The sequence below is a fragment of the Helicoverpa zea genome, chromosome 14, assembly GCF_022581195.2.
Source record: "Helicoverpa zea isolate HzStark_Cry1AcR chromosome 14, ilHelZeax1.1, whole genome shotgun sequence".
Lineage (NCBI taxonomy): Eukaryota > Metazoa > Arthropoda > Insecta > Lepidoptera > Noctuidae > Helicoverpa > Helicoverpa zea.
The window spans coordinates 1,801,003-1,821,158 of record NC_061465.1 but is presented as its reverse complement, the minus strand read 5'-3'; the positions used below and the strand labels follow the sequence as shown (position 1 = coordinate 1,821,158).

General features: G+C 33.9%; 1 protein-coding gene across 1 annotated transcript in view; it reads right to left on the bottom strand.

Annotated features, from left to right (window-relative positions):
- Window positions 1-20,156, bottom strand: part of LOC124636561 (connectin-like) — a 28,774-nt gene that overhangs the window by 7,667 nt on the left and 951 nt on the right. The window lies entirely within an intron of this gene.

Genomic DNA, 20,156 nt, shown 5'->3' with positions numbered 1-20,156 from the left:
ACCCCGTTTTTCTATTACCCGAAAAGCCGAAACGACACTTAATAATCCTTTATTGGGGACCGATATAATTCTAATAAGTATGAAATTTACAGCCGTTTCGTTCACTGAATCCCAACGGGGAAGGTTCTAGAGGGTAAGTAACTGTGTGTGCAGCATTTTTGGACAGGTCTAGTATGGTAGGTGTTTTTATTGTTGGAGTAATCATGATGAAATCAATGTATGTTCATAATATTATGTATTTGTTGCATAGGTGATATTTTTTGTTGGGGCAAGGTTGAAATACATGCATCTGCATATGTAGATGTAATCAATTGATTCTGAACATTGGATATTTTGTCAAGGTATTGTACTTAGGTAAAAAGTCTTGACGCATGAAGTCAATGAGTTCATTTGTTAGGTCAGTACGTGCAGAAGAATTGTAATCTTTGTCTTTCCTATATTAGGGCAAAATATCTGATAGTTAAAATCTTTCTTTAGGATAATTAAATACAATTATCATTTAACAACTAATAAATAACAAAATATTAACTTCTACTTTCTTTTCTGTTAATAAAACTCTTAGAAATTTTTATCACGTAGCTAGTAATGCCAATATATCATTTTTGGGTACCTATTCTACTTTATACAAAAAACGGTTTAGTTATAGAAACAGTTGCTTAAACAATGAAATTGAATTTGTATCGATTTGTATTAATATCGATAACGAACTTAGATGAACTTGAAAATGGGATAATGGGATGATTATTAAAATTGTTAGTGTCTGAAGAACAAGTCAGACAAGTTATCTGAGTATGAAATACGATAATATGAATGGAAAAGGATTGAAAATCGATTAAAATATTGAATAAAAAATTATACATGGTGGAATTTTGAAATCATTAAAACTACTATCTCATTAAAAATGATTTTTGGATAGGCAAGCCTGTTCAGTTCATTTGACAGAAATTCAAAACAAAGTAGGTACATTGATTGGCTCAATTATTATTTTCATTACGTTTTTTTACTAATAAAAAACATTGAGTTACTAATACAAGCCGAAATCACAAAATCTGTTTTAAATTAATCGACTGAAAATCGATTCACACCAAAAATGCACCGAATAAAGTTCACAACGATAATTGTTTGAGCATAAAGTAATATTGTTAAAAGCGGAGTATTCCTAGTTGGGACCCACAGGTTATGCAAAGAGAATACAGATAAGCACGCTTTATGAAACATGCGTTTGAAAATTTGAATTTCAAAGCGAAAGTCGACGTTGTACAAACGGCAGTTCGAGGCAACTCTTTCTTTTTATATCGTGGATTTTGTTACACCGAACTGTATTGTTTGTTGTTGCTAATTATTATCTTCATGGAATTTTTATTATTAGATTTTATATAAAAAAGCCGGTAAGTGATAATTTGTCACGACACGCTGCGTTAGACTAAGCTCATTTTTGACCGACTTCCCAAAAAGCAAGTTAATATTCAATTTGGATGTTTTCAAATAAATGTTTTTTTATGATTACATGATTATGATTTTAACTTACGCTAAACTGAGAACATGATAGAATAGAATAGAATCATTTATTTGCCATAAACATGTATACATACATACACACGCAGGTGCATTTATATAAGATGGTACAATTAAATATGTGCTTAAAAACATGTTTGCCATTTGCCATGGCATGCAAATATTTGCAAAATTAATTATAAACTAAAACATTAAAACACTAATACTATAAACATTTTCTACTTAAAATCTAATATTTTTTCATCGAGAAACTCTTTAATATTATAGTATGCTCTTTGTACTAAAAATAATTTGATCTACAGTTTTTCTTAAAACAACTGTTTACTTGGAAAATTCTACGTGAAAATTAGGTGCTCTCCCTGTGGCGGCATATTAGGCTGACAAAGTGTAGAATCACTGTATATGACATGTCTGTAAATAGATCTCAGTGGCGTGCACTTGGAGAGGCCTATGTCCAGCAGTGGACTACGATAGGCTGATGATGATGATGATATGACATGTTATCGACACGAAAGAAGAAGACATGAAAATACTTAATGAACAGTTATTTTTACCAAACTGAGGTTTATGTGAACTAAACTCAGGCTATTCCTTCTGCTAGGCCTTAAAATAATGTGCCTAGTACCAAAAATAAAACTTCAATTTTATAAACAAACCATCTTCATGTTTCTCCTTATCTCCCATTGCTAAAAGGACGTAAATACTTAGTGGCTACTTTATCGCTTGGCCCGTTTTACCCCGAGGGACCTAGGTGGCTATCAATTTCCCTAGTTGACTTACAAATGCTGCAGACAGATAAAAGCTAGGTCGGAAATAGGAACATTGTGTGAGATACTAAGTGTGGTTTACGGTCCAATACGCTTAGAGGATACAAATCAATGCTGAATTATGCTTTGTGTAGGCTCGGTATAAGGAAAATAATAATGTTCACAATATTTTTTGTATGTGGGTACTTTCTTTCGAAGGGCACGTTAAACTTTGGCTGTCATTGACCATCCTTGGTAGTCGATACGGGTAGTCTATAAGTCTGACCAGTATTGGGTGCCCGGGTAACTGAGTTGAGGAGGTCAGATAGGCAGTTGCTAATTGTAAAGCACTGATACTCAGCTGCATCCCGTTGGACTGAAATCCGACACAAAAATAGTTGGGCAAAGGCACGGATGATGATGATGAAGTCTGTACATAATAATATTTTCTGGACAAGACAAAACAATATAAATCACCAATCACGAATTACAGAATCTTACGCCGGACTATTGTAACGCCTTCTAATTTTAAGGACTGCAAAAATAGGACTCGATCTCTGTCACACTTACAAACTGCGACAGTAAAGATAAATTTAAGAGACGTTTGAGCATTTCGAGGTTAGAATACTTTTCATACAAAAATAATCTTAGTTAACAACGCTTTACTCACCATATTAATAACCTTTTATAGATTCACCAGCTCAATTAACCAATTCCTAGAACTAGCTTTTGCTCAACTAGATTGATTCCTCCATAAGTAAATATTTGTGCCCCGTACAAATGGAATTAGTTACGAGACTAGACGTTAGTGAACTTCATAATTAATTAAATTGATGTAGACCATGGTCTATTGGCTTGGCATTAGGATATTTTTCATAGATTCATCATCTGCTTAGCCTTATCCCAACTATGTTGGGGATGGCTTCTAGTCTCACCGGATGCAGCTGAGCAAGCTGAGCGGAGCAAGGTGCGTCTGCCTATCTGACCTCCTCAACCCAGTTACTCGAACAACCCAATACCCCTACGTAAGACTGGTTGTCAGACTAACTGACATCTGACTACCCGTAACGACTGCCAAAGATGGTCAAATGACAGCCGGGACCTACAGTTTATCGTGCCCTTTGAAACACAGTCATTGGTGTCCTAGATATACCTATTTAGAAAATACATAAAACTTAAAAAAAATGTATGGGTACTTGCCTGACCTGGATCCGAACTGACATGTCATACTCGAGAAATTGGTTCTTTAACCAGTAGGCCACCACGGCTAATTTTATCTTAGATTAAGAGAATATTATTGCCATTATCGTCTTAAGAAGGCAGAACATAGAACATTCAGAATTCACTACGCATACTTCGGGGCGATTCGGTGTAAAAAATCCAGACTTAAATTTGTATGCTCAAAAGAATATATCTGTTCGTCTCGAGAGATTTTCAGTAATAAATCTCTTCTATCAAGTGGGACTTTGGCGTTTGTTTTTTATCTAGATACTGCTAAAGGGGAGAAACGGGTGGTTCTTTTGTTCCAACTCGCCTCGAGGGTGCATTTAGGGTATAACGATTACACGTTGATTCTGCAACTTTTATGGGGTGAAATGAGACGAAATGGACCACTTGTGGAATTGTATTGTGAATGAATAGGCAACGTTATTCGTGGCATGTTTCAATCTTTTCGAGTAAGTCTCGTAGGTGCAATTTTAAATTCAGATTTTTAAAATGGTGGGTAAAAAGATCGTTCGATTTATTATTTGAGTTTGGTGGTACCAAAGTCGAGTTTAAGGAGAACGAAATCGATATTATATCGGGTGTGTCGTTCATAATCACATTAAATTCTATCACATGTACTTCATGATATTCTATAGCGAATTGTAAAAAAAATAACATAATCCATTCAGTGGTTTAGCCACAGGACTCATTTTTCGTGTTCATAATTTACAACATCATGTGTAAAGCAGAGATAAAGTTAGGAGTATCGAATGTTTTGATCAGTTGACAGTTGTCAGTTCTCAAGGGAGAATTTCAGCTGTTTGTAATGACTGACTTCTATATGGTGTTCTAATTTTCGCACATTTTTATTCTATTTACTTTGTTTGACAAATGATTTTTTTTATTTTCACGTATTTTTCTTTTTTCTTGGTGTTAATCGACATATATTAACCAGTATATTAACGCATTTCATTTAATGTGATTATGAACGACACACCCGATATGTTTGAGATTATTTTATTAAGCAAAGTTTTGATTAGATTTTGTATTAGATCCAAAAATACCCAAGTGTCAACTTTATTAAATGTGGCATAGTATTTTTTTAATGGTTGATCATTTTACATAATATTTTGTTTAGTCACCATAAAGGTTTTCAATTTTGGCACTGATATTTTAAAAACAGGCTATAAAAACATTTCAAGTTAGGCTTTTTAAAGTATATTAATAATCTGGCTATTATGATGATGATTTAGTTGTCAAATGAACATATTAGTAATTCGGACACTATGTCATATGAATAACACCAATAACTAATGACCAATAACTGACACGAAACACTAAATATCAACTTAATGAAATACAATGTGACAACATAAATATCATAGACCAATAGTAAATTACTACACAATCATTTGTAGTACCATCCATTACAGGTTAAAGTCAATTTGTTACAGAATCCTAGTTATTTTCATAATATCTCATATGTTTAGAGTAACCGCACACAGCAAACTTTTAGTCGGCCGATTGTTTGGGCTCATATTTCAGTATGAAATATAATAATAGTGCGTATATTTCACAGATTTGCTTATTGGACCGTCTGAAATCTTTTATTAGCAACAAGATTTTCTTTAAATAAAAATTGTCAACCTTCGGGAGAACTGTCGTTCAACTATTTAGTCGACAGTCTGTGGTACGGTTAGCTTTCAGGTAGAATTTATGGAACTTTCATAATAATGTATTCTCATTCGTAGGTTTTAGTCCCTGTAAACTATTTAGGGATTTCAAATTAAGTGTTCTAGAATTTTCGGCGCTATGTTGTAGTTGTTATCAGAATGTGGGTGTTTTCGGAGTTTAAATAAGTTAGTCGTTGTGGGAGCTTTATAAAGATTTATTTATAAGCCTGTATATTATAACGTATTCTAATATTGAAGGCAGTATTTTATGAAGTAACTGACTAAAGGCAGATCTAAATAATAAATTATTTATTTAACGACGTTGACCTTCGTATAAGACAAATGTATACAGTTCTAAGTTTCCACTATTCCCCACGTCTCTGAAGCTCTTTTATTATATTGATCAATAATAATTTAAGACAAAACACGCTTACATAAATGACCGTGACAAAAATACCTTAAGGAAAAAAATACCCAAAACAAACCATGAAAATAAGTCTAAAAGCATAATGAAACTCATCAGAGGTATTGCTATTCATTGTAGCGAGAGTTATCTCGAGGAAGCAGGCAACGTTTCCGTGATAGATTAAGGATCAGCCGAACATAATCCCAATTCGTCGCTTATGCTTTTATGTAGTGTGTCTTAAGGTGGGTTATGTCTTGATGAGGCTGAGGATTGTTAGTAAATTACTTATGTGTAAGAATATGTTAGTTTTTCTTGCAAAAGTGTTTTACCTACTTGTTTTTATTAGGCACACTATCAAGTGGTCTGCAAGCTCTAGCCTATCCCTAGTGTTAGAATGTTGTCTTATTCTAAATACGCAAATTATAAATAAAATAAGCGCAATCGTATTTTTTTTTAACATGCTCCGGACGGTTTTTGACAGGTGTAGCTATTCATTGTTGTTTTCCATCAAATATCAACTTAAAGTTGTTAGGTATGCATGCCGAAAATTATATAGGTAGGCTTTATCGTGCACAGAAAGTAGTAAGGTACCTCAGACCTTAGTGAAACTGCGAGAAACGAGAACAACGAACTCTATATTATCATGCCAATTTTATGCAACACTAAGATCTGTCTACAAATAGGTACTTTCAAACCAAACACCATACCAAAACGCCCATAACATAGCCAATCTAATTCCCCCATCCATATCAGTCAAGGTTATCATCAAAAGAAGCCATGTTCCCTAATTACCCGTTTAATTCGCGAAGGTTGTCGCCAATCTCATCAGGTGACCCAAGATGGGTTTCAAAGGTAAGCCCCTAAATGTGGCCTAATTACTTTTGCCAATATTACAGGGGGATGCTATAGAAATTAGGGACGTACGGGGATTTTTGGATGGTGGGCGTTACTCGTTTGGTTTGAATTTTTGTTTCTGTAACAACTGTAGTCTTTTGTTTCGATAACATGTTGTATTGGTTGGGAAACTTGAAGGGGTTAAAGTTGTAGGAAAAGATTTATTTTATGTACAATTTGGAAATCAGCGACTGTCCTGTAGTAGGCGCTTCTCATTTGTTAAAGTGTGGAAATGCTATTACGAGTGCCCCATCTCAAAATTCTGGCCTTTATCATGAGAAGTCAATGTTCATGCTCAGTATTAACGTTATCTGTACGTCGATTTTTGTGCTGAAACTCTTCATCCCGAAATCTTAACAATGTCCCTAACAGAAGTTAATTAAAATAACAATAACTCATACATACATAAAAGGGCAAAGAATCCCGTTATCCCGGGTTTAATCAAAAAAATATCCGGGTCCAACATCATAATACCTTTTATATCTATTATGATATAATCTATTCCCGGTCCAGTTTTCCCGGGGGATTATAGTCCGATGATTAAATTGACGTTAATGGCAAAAGTGTTGATTGATTGCGTTCATAGTTTGGGAATAATGAAGTTTTCCTGGCTATCTTGTTTCGATCAAATTCGATTAAAAAGGTTCCGATGGTACTTGTACAGGGTTAAAGGTGGAAATATTTGGGCAGATATTTATCAGTTAACGATTCTGATTTCACGTGCTTTGTGAAAAAAATAGTTCAATTTCAGAAATATTTTATGATATACCTATTAATGGATGTTTGTTACATGTCGTTATGTACCTACTACAATTTATTTATAAAGGTTTTACAACATTCTTGTAATACAAAGACTTACAGTAAGTTTTTGTATTTTATTTCTAATGTAAGACTATTTACATTCACATAAGATATAAGATAATTCACATTTCAGTAGACTTTTAGATGTAAGTTCCAACGGAAAAACTTTTTACCAATAAAAAAAACTGAGAAAAATTGAGTAATTACAATAACAGTGTAATCACATAATAGGTTCTGTTCCAAAAGTTATTTGGCTGAGCACCAGCGCTCGCCAATAGCAACCACCTCGTTAAATCTTACACCATTTTAATATAAGTGGTTCAACTTGTTACATTTTGTGGTGGCCTGTCAGAAGTATGAAGTTTTTATGTTATGGTTATAGAGAGAAAATATTGGATTCCTCCCTAAATATAACTGGTATATGGTCATTGATCACATATGCCATTATTATGCTACCTACGACAAGAGTCAAAATTGCAATCTTTAGATGCATACGCAGTGAACTTAGCTAACTACTTATATGGTACATACCTACATGCTAAACATATAAATACAATCAAAACAGTCTGTTATTTCACGAGAGCCAAAGTACCTATACTAAAAAAAACTTGTTGATGACTTCGGAAACTCAAATTGTTGTGACGTGAATTAAACCTTCTAATTACACACTCATCTCTCCTAAACAACATTGAAATTAACAAAATTACCACTCCTCCTCTCTTCTAAGTTTCACTCGGCCCATCAGAGTCCATAAATGCAACTACTATTTTATATTTCCACCTTATCCTGTACATTTTGGAACGCAATAAAGGATTACGAATATGAATAACCCATTCAGTTTCAAACCCACCAAATCATTACAGCCTGACTTATTACGCATATAACAGAATTTCGCAGCATTACATCGAATCATGTCCCGGATAACATTGCCAGATAAACCAGCAAACACTAAAATTGAAACATAGGTACTACGAAATAGTTGGAATTCATACCATGGAAATTAATTAGTGCGAATTATTAGCTCAGTAGGAGCCGTACACTGTAAACTTTTAGTCGGCCGATTGTTTGGGCTCATAAATAAGTATGAAGATGGTAGTACGCACATTACAAAGATCAGGTACTTAGCCGATGTCACACCAATTGAAAACTTCAGAACTCTCAAGACTTGGACAAAAGATTACCATACCGATCCAAAGAGATAATGTTGCCAGTCTCTTGGGCACTCTCCCAGTGGACAGCCATGGGATGGAGACGAATTCTTTAACTTTAACTTTAGTTACAGCTATTTTTTACTATATAGTATAGACTTTATTGATTATTGTAAAAGTATGACAATGTTTTTGAATGTGTAAATTAAAAAAATATCTAAAAAAACTTTTTTTGGTCAACTGTCGGCCGACCATTTAGTTTCCAGTGTGTGGTACTCACAGTATTCTGACGATGTATGGACATAGCGATTCAGAATGAAATATACAACGGTACGGTTAGAATATGGCAGTCAATGTGGGCAGTGATCAATGTTTAATTACACATTCGTTGTGTCCAATTTTAGAATGCTAACGGTATTGGGATTAGATGTTTCGGTTTTAATGGTTGGGGATTGTTATTGTGGAAATGTGTGGACGGTGTAATGATAGCGATATAATGATTGGTTTTGACGTAGGCGAAACTGCAAACCTAACATAATAAATTCAAGAAAAAAATGTTTCTATTGTATATCTATTGTAATTTTATATGTTAATGTATTGTAATCTGCAGATTGACGAAAGATTTTGTTTAAATCAAACAGGTATAGTACCAAATACCAGTAATTCAGACACTTAAAATTTTTGGGTCATTTGAGGTTTGAAAGTAGTAAAAGTTTGATTCTAGTTTTATTTATACACTTATTCACGGGTCAAGTGGATAAAAAGACTGCAAGAATAAACACGTCAAAAAATACACAGCTAAAAAAACGACCAAAGAGACTACCCGTCTCAAAAAACTCCTCACACCGAAATCACATAAAAGTCCCATCACCGTTTACACAATTGATTGTGCATCATCATCGCAATTTCTAACTAGTGTTTGGCAGACAACGTGACCAGTGTTGCCAACATCATGTAGTCGCAGTATTGTCACGTGTTCGCAATACCAAACCATGGCAACACATTTTATTGGGGTTTATTGTGGATTATTGGGTGCTGATGGGAATTTTATTGATAAAGGTTAATATGGGGTAGTTGAGTCGGAAAAGTAAATCGAGTAGTAATTTATTGATTGTTGGTAATGGGATGTGTGAGCAAATGTGGTGAAAGCCGAAAATAGACGATTTAGCGATGAAAAGCTGTATTATTATTGTGTGCTATGAACACATGAACACATAAAATCTCACCTAGTGGTTATGGGTTGCCCTGGTAACTGGGTAGAGGAGGTCAGATAGGTAGTTGCGCATTGTAAAGCACTGGTACTCAGCTGTATCCGTTTAGACTGGAGGCCAAAGCTGTATAAGTAAAAAATTACAGACACGCAAAAAGAAAACTCAAAGATAACACTAAAAAAAGCAGACAACCATATAAACTTAACGATAAACTTTACTAAGGCAATAGATACCACCAGAATCTCAGAACAAAACCAGCCCAAAACCAGACAAACTTCAAACAAAATAACTCCCAAGACAGCCCGAAAAACTCACAGAACCACTTTATCCGGCCGCTTTTTACAGCATATAAGTCATAGCTGGATTATACTACTAAAAACCTTTTTGGCAACGCATATTCTGGTCGCTGCCAAAGGGGACAGTTGGGGTACGCGATCATACTTGGATGTCCATCAAAAAGTTATTACTGAGTTCAGTACTTGAGACGCATTTTTTACTGCACTTACTTGTTGGTCGGTTGATCGTCGAGTGTTCGAATGTGTGCCAGATTGCGGAGTTGGGGTTTTGTCGCCTATGGTTATAAGTGGCTAGCCCTGGTAAGATTTAATAACGTTATTTTCTGCTGTTGGAAATTAAATTGAACCATGGTATTTTAGGAGTTAATGTTACATTCTAAGCAATAGCAATAAATACGTTAGTGCCAAGGATAGCGATAAAACAAGGATAAATGACCTCTATGGTGCTGCTATGTGCTATTTGCATGGATTTTACTTTACTGTCCAAATTCAATCAAATCTTTTTTGAGAAAATTACTACGGCATACGATATGAACTTACAGCCAAGAACACTATACCAAACTACATTTTTCAATTCAAAAAGTAACTTTTAACTTCACACTTTCACCCACACCAAACCATAAACACACCATAATCTAAAAAAACCACGTGCTGCCAAACACGAAAATATTCACGATATTCAATAAACAAAATGGCGTCTAAAACTGCATGATCAGCCATGAGTAGAACCGTATTTATGTCCAATAAATCATGCGGAACAGAAATTCAATCAGGCGCCCGAAGTGAGGATCGCGGTTATTTAATATCAGACTCTTATGTTGCCGCTGTTTCGGAGTCTCGGTTTACGAGTACAAGCCTTTTTTGTTGTTGTTTTTCACTCTTTCTTTTGTGTTCTTTTTTGTGGTTTGTGAGGTATTTTTGAACTTCGTTGGGACTTTGGTAATCAAATTATCAAAGTTAGGTGTGTAAATTAGCTTTGATGTAGGGATATAGTTTTGTGCTTTGACATTTAGGTACGAGTACATTGGGTCTTATGAGCTCATGGCAATAAGGGTAGCTCACATTTGTACCTACATAACATTATATTCATACCTATGTGACATCCAAACAAACCCAACTACTAAAATTATTAAAAGAAATAAACAGCAATTGGCTGAAAACCTTACAAAATAACACAAAACAACTCGGTAACAATCTGTATTCAAATCCGCAAATAAATTTATTCTCTCGAAGCTTGCTCTTGTTCGCAATCCGGCCATTAGGAGCAGACACAATGCTTTGAGAAATTCGATAAAATCAAAACATTGAATAGCTAAAGTTTCTGCATCATTTATTCATTAAAGAATCTTGACGGCTCCTCTTCGAGGATAATTCGATCCTCGCTTTAAAATCAACTGTAGCTGAATTGTTCTGTTGAATGATGGAAGGGCTGAGACGGTTAATGTTGAAATATCAGGAGACTGATATTTTGTAGGTATTCCATTGTTTAGGTTTTGGTAGGAATTTGAACTCGGATTTTTTTGAGGTTTTGTGATATTAATTTTAAGAAGAATTTTTGGCTTATAATATAGCAGTAGATATTTGAATTAAAATAATATTTAAGCGCTCAAAAGACTGAAGCGCTAGCCACTGTGTGGAAGATTAGCAGCAATACTTTAGATAACAGCTAGCTAAAACTTAAAGTTATCCAATTTTTTGTCTTCAAAAGTTCCTATTATCTACTTTTTGTCCCAGTTATCAGTTAACCAAAGAGTTTCTTTTGATATCAATTCATTCAAACAGATTACAGTTGATCTGAATCCTTCACTATACAAGTTCTTTGTCCTACTTCACCAAAGTCTGACTAAACCGTAAAAGGTCATAATATACAAGGGATATTAAATAACCTTTTACGATACACACCTCGGGTGCCTAATAGAATTTCTGTTACGCACAATGTATCAGGTTATATTTCTGCCTTCGGTTTACCTTATGGGATCCGGATGTTTTCGATACTTTTGTATACTAGTAGCTTCCGATCGCGGTTTCGCTCGCGTCCCGGGGGAACTTCTTTCTGCATGTTGATGAAAAGTAAAAGAGCGTATTTTTTTATTTTGATTTGTGTAAGAGAGCTATTGTTATTGCCAAGTTTCGTCGAAATCTATTCAGTCGATTTTGCGGGAAATTGTAGCAAACAGTGCACACATTGAAGGTAATCATTGTTAGTGTGAAGTGTAATGGTGTCGGAATTGACTTTGTAACTTCTTCTGGAATCTGGATTTTTGTGTTATTTTAACCCATTAGATCTAGTATCCAAGATTCAGTACCCGATTCGAGATAAGAGTGATTTACGAACCACGTATATACCTACAGGTTTAACATAACGCTAAAACACTAATTTCACTGAAGGTCTTGTGACATTTAAATGCCACGTCAAATTACATAAAAAAATAACAATCTCATTTAAATTGCAAACACAATTTCTTAAAGTAAAATACTAGAATTTTGAAAAATATATTTTTACAAGAAGGTATCTTTGTAATTGAAGTCTTTAATGTTAGTCTATTCAGATCAATTTGAGTTTCACGATTGATTTTAACGAAATTACGCTTACCTGAGTTATTCTTAGTAATTGGTGATAACATTATAAATGGAAATGTTATTTTAGTTCCAATTAACAGTACTTGAGTAGTTTTCAATTGTTTTTTAATTTATATCTGATTGTTTTATAAGTCTACTAGCGACCCGCCCCGGCTTCGCACGGGACAACAGTAATTCCCCTCTATTTAATGTATATTATTAAACATATAAACCTTCCTCTTTAATCACTCTATCTATTAAAAAAACCGCATGAAAATCGGTTGCATAGTTTTAAAGATTTAAACATACAAAGGGACATAGGGACAGAAAAAGCGACTTTGTTTTATACTATGAAGTGATGGAACTCGTCTCTAAGTAACAGCTGCAAGGGTCGATCGATCATAAGGTTAACGCTAGGCGCGGTTTGTCCATCGATAGGTGACCATCTTGTCATGACGAATTCCTCCGTATTTCGAATGGTACGGGTGTCATTTGGACATATTTAGCAGTCGTTCCGGGTAGTCCTTCAATCAGCTTTACCGAGGGGCATCGTATTGCCTGGGTATCTGGGTTGAGGAGGTCAAATAGGCAGACAGTCCATGTAAAACACTGGTACTCAACTACATGCATGACTTAAAGCTGACCCCAACATAGTTGCGAAAAGGTATACTTTTTGCGGGTCTATCTTTTGTAAAAATTGATATTGCCCTCTTGGTAATAATATGAATTTTTGAAAGAGTTCAATTATGCAAAATTTATTTGAGCAAGAAAATAATTTGTAATAACGTGGGTTGAGGCATGACCCATGTCAAATAGGCTGTCAATTTAATAAAACCGAAAAGAGTGAAACAAAGACTTTTATCGTGTACTCGAACATGAATTATTATCTGGTATAATGTATGTAGCATAAAGAGATATTGTAAATAACAAAAAAGGTTATCTACGTTTTACAGGTTTTCAGCCACCGAAACGATGTCTGAGTTAGATATAATTCACAAAAGTCCATTCCACAAATTCATTGAATCACAAAGGAATTATGGTTAACAAATTAGCATAGAGATGTGACCCTAAAACTACGATATATGTAATTACTAGAAGAGAATTCATATCTCTAATTCGTATGAAAATCTGTGCAGTTAAATGTGACTTTATCGCGATGAAATTATACACGGACAATAGATTGCATTGATTTCGATATATTAGTTTCCTTGATTGAAAACTACACAAGAAATATTCTAAACTACGTCTCCACATACATTGCAAGGCCTAGAAAACAGTCCCAAATTCGAGGGGACCGCCAGAACATCCCGTGGGGCCCATAGTTCGGGTTTACGAGGCTCTTTAAGTAACACAGGGAAATAGTTTCGTTTAGCTCGGTCAGGTTACTGAGTCCTCAGTGGTTTCACGTCGCTCTCCTTAGTTTTATGTTGCCCTGGTACTTTTTGAACGATGCTGTTGGTGAATAATTGAGTGGGAGGACAAAATATGGGGTTTAGATACGTTTAGTTTTGGGTTTTATGGTGGGTATAAAATTGTTTGGTAGGGCTTAGAAATTAGTTGGAGTTATTTAATTTTTATTAGTACCTTACTATGCAACAAGCTGTAACGAAATCTTGACCTCAACTAACTAAATAGTTCAAGTTCAATAGTTCACAGTCCAATGAATTCTTAATTATTGCAATTAATATTACCGTTATTGTATCTAAAACACTTTAACAATGAAACTAACGAAAATAATAGTATTTTTTTTACAAAAAATTCTTAGTCTTTCAAACCTTGTTACCGTCTAGTCTCAATACAGTTTTATATCGTTATTATATTTTTTTATAAAAATCTTTGTAAAAAAACTAGAAGATTAAACTTTGAGGAGACGATAGCACCTCTCTAGTAATTAATTAAGTTTTCAAAGTACTTAGAGTTTCACTGGCCCTTATTAGTTTTGTTAAAATAAATATTATGAAAATGGCTTTCAGATTAATTAAGGATAAAACTAGGAATGGATTAAAACCTGTCATTAAATTACAAGATGGTTTTTCTCGTTATTTCGTTTGTAATAATTAAAAATAAAAATACAGATAGAAAAAAAGCAGTTACTTTAAATAATTGCCTTGATATTTTTCAATAAGTTGACATTTTCATACTTTAGTATACCAAAAACTTCGTGGGTGTTTGAAAAAAAATAATTAAATGTATTTTCGAACACGTTATTTATGAGTCCTATCGTTGCACAAATTCTACGAACCCTCTAACAAATACAAGTCCTTTTGGTACTCGAAATGCACTTAGGGATTATATCAATCAAATGTACTACTACACTTGTACATACCTATATATATACATACAGATAAGTGCTTTGGGCTTCCGATACCTTTGGAGTGCTTTTCCAAGGATTATTGAGAATCCATTCGTTGCACATTTGTGGCATTCACCACTTCTGTTAAATTTGCGTGTTTTACGTGAGTATTAAAGGTCCAATACGAGTATTTAATATCTTTAGTTACTTGAAAAATAAAAACTGGAGTAACACCTAGAATATACTAAGCATTATCCAAAATTATAGTTCGGCCATTCAGAGAATGCGTTCCTGACACGTCGCGATTGAACTGACGACGTAACTACATTCATTGATTATTGATATAATAATGTTGTTTTAATGCTCCTCAATTGTTAAAACGGTAAACAACCAGCAAAAATATTTTTATCGTAACTGCAACGCCATTGCAAAGTTACGTCGTCAGTTCAATCGCGACGTGTCAGGAACGCATTCTCTGAATGGCCGAACTATATTTGTCCTAATTTTAAAATATCATAAAACTATTTGTCGAATTGCTGTATTTAAGTTGATATAAATGCACACGTAATACTCGATTTTCAAACTATTGTAGGTTTTTTTTAATTAGGTAAATTTTATCTTCACATATTAAAATGTTTTGTAATTTTCAATGTTTATGACACGATATATGCGAAACATTACAATTTGTTCACCTAACGTAGCGTGAAAACCCGTGTTTTCGCAACACTGCATTTCTTATCAAAGAATATTAACGTTTAAAGGCGCAATTAGGTAAGTGAAAACGTCAAGCGCACGAAAGGTAAAAAGCATGAGAATTATAAAATTCTTTGTTGAAAAACTATCGACATGCAAAAACGTTGTTAATTTCAGTACTAGTAATTGTTAGGTACATTTTATAACGTTTTTGTTTAAGAAAAACTCCCGGCTTTGTGTTGAAAATCACTTGTAAAGAGGCAATTATGTTCAAACTTGTATTAATAATTTTACGCTAAAAGTGGAGTTTAAATTACGTTGTGTCACGAGCTTTGGAATATAAAGTACATAATTATTGTAAATATCTTATTTTAAAAACCTTTACCATAGCGAGAGCCGTATTTAAAATCGTTCTCAATATGGCGCTTGGGAACAGTTTCAAACATTAATTAATAAATCAATTTTATACGAACGTACTTTAGTTCATTAAAAACCTTTGGGCCAACGTTTTAGTCGTAAACGAAAATAACTAGTTTGACGAAATTATGGACTTTGGGCTAGATTATTTTTGTTAATATTTTATTCAATACTCTATCCAGAGGTTTTGCGGTCAGTTTGGTAGCGCAACCCAAAATTTTTGACTATCAAACTGATTGCAAAATATGGCGACTGCCTAGTAAAATGACGAGTACCTAACATTTTACTACCCAACAGTACCTAAAGTTTCATAACTATAACAACAAAGTAATTGATATGAATTTCTACGCAACTCGAAGTTACCTACAGGTATACATTTCACATCTCACGTGAACACCTGAACCTTGTAATAAACTCGTAACTTGCCCAACAGATATTGGCCAAGTAATTGTTCTACAGAGTAATCCTACCCTCTAGTTTGAAGCTTGAAATTCAACCTGTTTTACTACATACATGCAATGTTGTAGTTACTGTAGCAAGAAACTAAAATACTTTGTTTAGAAATTACTTTGGTTTAACTAAGTATACTGCAAGATAAACTAATACAAACACAGATACAATAGTATGTAAAATTTAACAGAAGTTACTTTTTAGGATCAGTTGAAAAACGTGGAGATAGCGATTTGCCAATCAAGTTATGTCCCTTCTTCTTACACAAACACCATTGTTATTATATGGAGACTTAGGAAACAATATTGACCGTTAATGTAGCAACAATTGTAATATCCTAAACCCCTGTTCCACTGGTTACCGATAAAATTTCAGTTAGTTATCCGATAGCTAATTTTATTTTGCTTATAAATTCTGCCAGATATTGCTATGTGAAACCAAAAGTTATATATAATTTATCTGTCAGATAGCTTAGAGACTTTATCAGTATCCGCTGACACTAGCCATCTTTTAGCTCAACAGAAACATCACAAAAACAAAACACAAAACTACCAATAAACAACAAAAAATAAACAGAAACAACTATGCATTTGCAACAAGCATTAAATAAGCAATTGTTACTCTATTTTATTGAGGGCACGCGAATTCCAATGTTTATACTGCAGAATAGTCCATCTGCCGGCTAAAATAACCTGCGGATCAATTTGTATTCATTGAGTATTGTTTGCCTCGCTTTACACACCAAATGCAATGAAAACTTTGGTCTAGTATTAGTTTTCAATTTCCTGACTCATCTCGTTCGTGTATAAGAAGATCTCACGTGGTTTTGTGGATTTATTTTTTGTTAACTAGTTTGGCTTTTTTGGCTCTCTATTGTTTTGGTTTACATAGATTTACAGCCAGTTTCTTCATCAAAAGTTAAAGCCAAAGTAAAAGTCAAAGTAATGTCTAAAGTAAAAGTAACGGCCAAATTCAATTTTTCTATTAGTTTTGCTGTCACTTTAGCCTTGAAAAAACGTATTTGACCGTTACTTTTACTTTAGACATTACTTTAACTTTAACTTTTGATGAAGAAACTGGCCGTGAGACAAGAAATTGTTCGAATTGAGAACCTCCTCCCATTATAAAACGATTATGAATATACATATACATACGTACTCATGCAGTTACATTCTTCTTTTTGTTCAGTATTTTAAGGCTTTAAAAACTTGACAAATGTTAAAATTACTTTCTTACTTTCTATCTGGAACTTTGTTAATACCATGGCAAAAGCCTACTTATACTAACTATACATACACGAATATTTTTAACCAAAGTTTCTATGTAGGTATTGATGTATGGACGATTGTACCTCTTTCACTTGAAAACTCCTGGATGAATTTTGATAAAACTTGACAATAAAATAGAAAAAGTAGATTATATATTATTCTAATATATAGCATTTTTACTTTCTGTCCTCATGCAGGGATTAATTCACAAGTAAAACTGCGGGTAAAACTAGTGAATGAACAAACTATTAAGGGTCTACTAATGTGGTACGGATCGCAAGACCGTCAACCACAGCGCGTTAGCAAGCTGATTTATACTAGTTCCTTCTTAGTTTGAGTGGAGAAATTTACAGCCTGTTACAAAACTTCCTGGTTGCCTTTGTAACTATTTACTGTGGTGTATGACGTTGAAGTATTCGTTTGGGTGAATATGCTGCAGAATAACGTATTTAAAACGTATAGAATACAATGTTAGTATTTTTGGTATTTGAAAACGATTAAAATTAATTTAATTCTTGCGGATTATGCCAGCTACAGACCTGTAACAGTGCATAAGTCTGACAGCAGTCTTACCAAAGGGTATTGAGGAGGTCAGATAGGCAGTCGCTCCTTGTAAAACATCGGTACTCAACTGCATCTGTTCCCAACATAGTTGGGAAACAGTTCGGGAAATGACAGAACTGAATACAGTTGAACTATGCAGTTCAAAATGCGAGTGAATAAAGACATTAATATTTTTGCGTTAACGCTTTTATATTAAGTTAAAAAAAAATTGCGCATCATAAGCCTAATGTCTAATCCATCTTAAAGTCTCTATTGCCACTAAAAACTTATACTCTCAAACATTTTCTAGCCCATATTCTTGTCTAAACATTACCGTATCTCCAGAGCTAGTAATCGTGGCTCCCAGACAAGTGAAGATCAAAGCAATAAAGGCCATGTTTGCCCCGGGAAATGATATCCATTGTAACTTTACAATGTTTACGTACAGTAGACTTTGTGCTTTAGAACTTTAGACTTTAGAACGTTGAATTTTGTATGGTTTTTAGTGTATTGGTTCTATTTTTTGTGAGACGTATATTATAGACATATATTAGTAGTAATTTTTATTGGCTAAATGACAATTAACATACTTTTTAGTTCTATGGAATTTCTTATGGTGTTGTGATAATTATTTATTCTTAACCCAACAATGAAGCTTTATCTTTTTATGTTTTGTCTCATTTTGATAATTTTGTAGATTTTATCCTGTTGCTATTTATAACCGACTTCCCGACAATCTTCCTAATTTTCAATTTGGATATTTGTATTTTTCTCGTAGATATAGCTGTAAAATATGTATAATAATACATATTTTTTCAGTTATATTTCCAGACCACTGCCTCCATTATATTAATTCCTAGAGCTAAATCACACACACGCACACTCATACACTTAATCTAACATATATATCAAGCACGTATATATAACAAAAGATTGTGTATGTCCTTGGTGAGATAGTGAACAACCGCGGTGAGATCCGGAGAGGAAGCGGTCCACATTTTGCCTCAGGATATTCGCTCCGGCTAACATCCCTAACACGACTCGCTTTACCGAAACCTTATTCTTTTAGCATTTAGCTGGCATTCTTTTGTTTTGTCCTTTTGTTGGTATTAGTGAATTCAAAGTGTTTCGATATTTAAAAGGTGTCAAAACACATCATGTATGTTGTACATATCTTTTTTTTTTTTACGATGGTATTCCATAAGCAGTCTATACTAGAAATTCAGTGCAATTTATTAGCAAAACAATGGATAGATCGGTAACAGGAAAATGCAGTAAGTTTATTTGAGAATTCAATATTTCAGGAAGAGTATCATGTCATCAACGAATCATGTAAAGCAAACAATGACTACAACATAAATAATAGTTTCAGTAACACAAGACCTAATAACCTGATTTCCACTAAAAGATTCCTATCAAGAAAACCGGTAACATCCGCTTTAACCATTTATACCCTCGGTTGTTTGAACAAAATTAACATGAACCACCCATAAAAGTGTAATTGAATTCCAATCGTATAACAGACGACTGTTTACAGACCAACATTCGAATGGAAACACCAAACAAACCATAAAATAAATTTATGTCAACCTATCAAAATCGATATGTACTTACGTACAAATAATATGTAAGTAGTTTGTGGGCTAAACCCTAATAAATAAACATGAAAATTGTATGGTTGTGTATAGGGAGGCAGGCGATGAAATATGGAGCTAGGATTCTTTGGTTTATGTAGTTAGTAGGCGTTTGTGGAACATTCTAGGTACTGTAACTAAGCCTTGAAATATTATATTTGATATAGATTTCATTAGTGGTTGTTGTTAAGGTGAATTTGGGTATAAATGTCTATATAATGACAATATGGCCGTTTGCATATTTGCCATACATACTGAACTCGTTGATAGGACTGCAAAAAAAATACGGGTCACGATTTTTAAACAGTGAGTTTCGTTGTGATTTTGATCTTAAACGATCCGAGTAACATTACGAAAATTTCGATAATTAATTGACCCAAATCTTTACGTTCAAACATTAAAA